The sequence below is a fragment of the Trichechus manatus genome, unplaced genomic scaffold, assembly GCF_000243295.1.
Source record: "Trichechus manatus latirostris isolate Lorelei unplaced genomic scaffold, TriManLat1.0 scaffold00266, whole genome shotgun sequence".
Taxonomy (NCBI): Eukaryota; Metazoa; Chordata; class Mammalia; order Sirenia; family Trichechidae; genus Trichechus; species Trichechus manatus.
In genome coordinates this window covers 1,340,367-1,345,304 of record NW_004444202.1, presented here as the reverse complement: position 1 = coordinate 1,345,304, position 4,938 = coordinate 1,340,367, and positions in this window count along the sequence as shown.

Genomic DNA, 4,938 nt, shown 5'->3' with positions numbered 1-4,938 from the left:
ATTTCTTCATCTCTGGCCTTAGTGGTTGGTCCATAAATTTGAATAACAGTCATATTACCCGGTCTTCCTTGTAGTCGTATGGATATTATCCTATCACTGACAGTGTTGTACTTCAGGATAGATCTTGAAATGTTCTTTTTGATAATGAATGCAACACCATTTCGCTTCAATTTGTCATTCCCGGCATAATAGTCCATATGATTGTCTGATTCAAAATGGCCAATACAGTGCATTTCAGCTCAGCAATGCCTAATATCGATGTTTATATGTTTCATTTCATTTTTTATGATTTCCAACTTTCCTAGATTCATACTTCATACATCCCATGTTCCTATTATTAATCGATGTCTGCAGCTCTTTCTTCTCATTTTGAGTAGTGCATCAGCAAATGAAGGTCCCAAAAGCTTGACTCCATCCACGTCATTACGGTCGACTCTCCTTTAAGGAGGCAGCTCTTCCTCAGCCATATTTTGAGTGCCTTCCAACCTGAGGGGCTCATTTTCAGGCATTATATCAGACAATGTTCTGCTGCTATTCATAAGGTGTCCACTGGCCAATTTTTTCAGAAGCAGACCACCTGTTCCTGTTTCCTAGTGTGTCTTAGTCTGGAAGCTCAGCTGAAACCTGTCCAACAAGGGTTACCCTGAGGGTATTGGAAATACTGGTGGCAAAGCTCCCAGTATCACAGCAACACACAAGCCACCACAGTATGAAAAACTGACAGACGTGGTTTTATATAAAATAATAAGAACAGCTACAAGTGATGGAGCTCTCACAATGCTATGTGTCAGCTAATGTCCCAAGGACTCTGTGTTATCTATTTCAATTCTTACACCCATCTGCGAGTACTTGTGGGTACTACCCCACTGTACATGTGAGGGCATGATGGGGAAGAAGGGAATGCAGTTCACCCAAGCTCACGTAGTTTGTTAGTGATACACTGAGAATTGAAAATTCGGTCTGCCAAGTCTGGAACTCTTAACCACTGCACTATACTGCTCTCTCTCCCAATGTTCACAATAGCCAGGAGCTTCCAAATGATGGGTCCAAATTAAAAAAGAAAAAGCAGTGAGGAATTTTCTGCCATGGGCCACGCTAAACTAAGTTATCCAAAGCCATCTTTCCCCTGTTGTTAGATGGCCCTACTTTCCTCAGGATTTTCCTGCTGCCTGGGCCCTGGGAAGAAGACCTGAGCTGATTCCTCCATTGGATAGAAAAGTTGAGACAGGAGTGCTTGCCTGCTGATGACATCCACCAGTAGGTAGAAGTCACGTAATGCTCCTTTTTCGAGATAAGCTACAATAGAAAGCCTCACATTAGCAGTTTTTAATGTCTAAAATCTGCTATTGACAGCAGAATTGGAGAGTAAGGGCATATATTTGCCAAGATTTGTATTGATGAATTCAAAATATAATGATATTCGTTGAATGTGATTTTTTGGTAATACAGGCCTACTAATAAGAAGAATGTAGTTCTTTTGGGGGGGATCGCATTTCACTTAACGGGGATTCAAAGTTAATGTTTTATATCATCAAATCAACTGCAAAGGTTTACCTGTAAAAACTATTTTTAGTTTGCAAGATGAAGGTGGCAGGCTGGATGTGGCCCTGGAGCCCAGACCCAGCAGCAGTTTGCTGACCCCTGGGCTAGACCTGAGAACTTGTTAGAAATGCAAATTATAAGGCCCTACTCCAACCCTACAGAACTAGAGACTCTAGGGGTGGGGCCCAGCAACCTGTGGCTTAACAAGCCCTCCAGGTGATTCTGATGCAGGCTAAAGCTTCAGGAAAAAGCAGGTGCTGACTCGTGGCAATCCCACGTGTGTCAGAGTAGAACTGTGCTCCACAGGGTTTTCAGTAAGTGGTTTTTCAGAAGCAGATCACCAGGCCTTTCTTCAAGGTGCCTCTAGGTGGACTCGAACCTCCACGCAGGGGCTCCGAAGCTTAAGAACTACGCATTTAAAGCAAATGCTGAAGGGCCAGACCTTGCCCCGCTTGCCCTGTTGTTACCATGGAGTGTGTCACAACCATACCCTCCAGCCCGACCTTCCCACTGCAATTATTTTAATGTGTTTGGGTGTGTACTTTTATTTTAAAAAATAACATTTGGATCTTAGGCAACAGACTTCAGACACATGGCATGCCCATGTCTGCTCCGAGATTTCTGAACAGAGAAGAGGCCCCAAGCCAACGCTGGAAGGAGAAACAGTGGGCACTTTGCTTTCAGTAGCTGCCCTAGAGATGGGTGATGGAAACTGTGACTCTTCACTTCTTCAATTGCTACCTCAGAGCTACCTCTCGCCAGTGAGAAATAAACAGAGCTGCAACATAGGTGCAGTTTCTTGATTGAATTGGTGATCTCAGGGCTATAATCATCTCACACAATTTATGAATAATATTTCTATAGCAAACTCAGAAGGAAGAAGTACAGAGACTGTCCCCTGGGTTAATTCTCACTCTGACTAATCGTTTTCTGTCTTCAATTCTGCCTCAATTTCTCCACGTGTACAATGGAAAAAATCAATTCAACCCCACTGACAGGGTTGTCCTGAGAATAAAGGTAGGTTTGTGAAGGTCTCTGCAGCTGACAAATGCTGAGGATTATTATTAGATGTTATTGTTCTGACAACTGACAACATGGTGTTTACGCTGACGAAGAGAGTACAGAGAAGCTATTATTCATGCCGTCTCTCTCCTGTGACTAAACAGCACAGTTCATTGTCCATCTGGCACCTTTTAGGTATACTGAAATTTTCAATAAAACTTCAAATAGCTCTTTAGACTCACTGGGCAGGATGCCTCTGCAAACATTTTAAATCAGTTCCCCACCAGGCAGCCAGGCAATTGACCCCACATCCGTCCCTTACCTGAAATTCAGATCAGTTGAGTCACTTGAGGGTCGGCAACGAAACGAGGAGTGGGAGAGATAGCATCTTTAGGAAGGCTCGGGTAAGTCTGTTAGGAAGTAACGTCCAGATGGTTCCTATTAATATCAGTTAATTGATCAAATTAGCTAGATGGCACCTATTGTTGTCAGCTGCAGTCAAGCTGCTCCCAACTAATGGCAACTCCATCCATAACACCACTACATGCTGCCCCATCCTGTGTCAACCCCAAGATCGGTTGTGGATCAGACTGTTGTGATCCATAGGGCTTTCACCGCTTAATTTTCAGTAGATAGGTCTTTCTTCCTAGTCTGTCTTAGTCTGGAAGCTCACTGAAACCTGTTCAGCATCATAGCAACGTGCAAGTCTCCATTGACAGATGGGTGGTGGCTGCACATGAGGTGCAGTGGCCAGGAATCAAACCTGGATCTCCCTCATGGAACGCTACTAATGAACCACCACGGCCCCCTAGACGTCGCCCAGGAAGTCATACAGAGCCAAACCTGAACGGACAAGAGGTGGGATTTGTAACTTTCCTGTTTATAGATAAAACCCAGATGATGGAAGGGAGCCACACATTCTCCTACTTTTAAAATGTTGCCTAATCCATCCCCTGTGGTCAGACGATATTTGACAAAGAACCAAAGTCCGTTAAATGAGGAAAAGAGAATCTTTTTAATAAATGGTGCTGGCGAAACTGGATGTCCATCTGTAAAAAAATGAAACAGGACTCATACCTCACAGCATACATAAAAACTAACTCAAAATTGGCTAAAGACCTAAATATAAAAACCTAAAATGATAAAGATCATGGAAGAAAAAAGAGGGGCAACACTAGGACCCCTAATACATGGCATAAATAGTATACAAACCATAGCTAACAATGCACAAATGCCAGTAGAGAAACTAGATAACTGGGAGCTCCCAAAAATTAAACACTTAGGCCCATCAAAAGACTTTCCCAAAAGAGTAAAAACAGAACCTACAGTCTGGGAAATACCTGACAAGGGTCTAATCTCTAAAATCTATAGAATACCTCAACACCTCAATAACAAAAAGACAAATAATTCAATCTAAAAATGGGCAAAGGATATGAACAGACAATTTACCAAAGAAGACATTCAGGCAGCTAACAGACACAGGAGGAAATTCTCACAATCATTAGCCATTAGAGAAATGCAAATCAAAAATACGAGATACCATCTCACTCCCAACATTACTGGCACTAATCAAAAAAAAAGAAAAGAACCCATGTTGGAGAGGCTGCGGGGAGACTGGAATTCTTATGCACTACTGGTGGGAATGTAAAATGCTACAACAACTATAAAAAATGTTATAGCTCTTCCTTAAAAAGCTAGAAATGGAAGTATCACACGATCCAGCAATCCCACTCCTAGGAATATATCCTGGAGAAATAAGAGCCATCATATTAATAGCCATATGCACACCCATGTTCATTGCAGCATTATTCACAATAGCAAAGAGATGGAAACAACCCAAGTTCTCATCAACAGATGAATGGATAAACAAATTATGGTACATACATACAAAATGGACTACTACAAAGTGATAAAGAACAATAATGAATCCACAAAACATCTCACAATATGGAAGAATCTGGAGGGCATTATGCTGAGTAAAATAAGTCAGACACAAATATTGTATGAGACCACTATTATAACAACCCAAGAAAATGTTTACACACAAAAAAATGTTGTCTAAGACAAGCAAGGAACTCAATGCATTCTGCCTTCTGAGAGAGCAAAATCCTGCTCCTTCTCAAGAATCTTATTCCCAACCTCAGCTTAGTAGGATACATGCAAAGGTAAGGTACATACACCCAAGCACAAAATGTTGGAGGATTGAAGGCACTGTTAAAGGAGACAGAAATGGACAAGGTGGAGGAGAGCTTAGGAAATGCTTCCCGAGGCAAATATTCAGCTCTCCAGCTACTCAAAATCACGCGAGGAAGAGGACAACTTGTTTTATCTAGCTTTGAAACACAGAAGGAAATAAAAGGGGAAATAAACATGGATGATTTAAAGAACACAAAG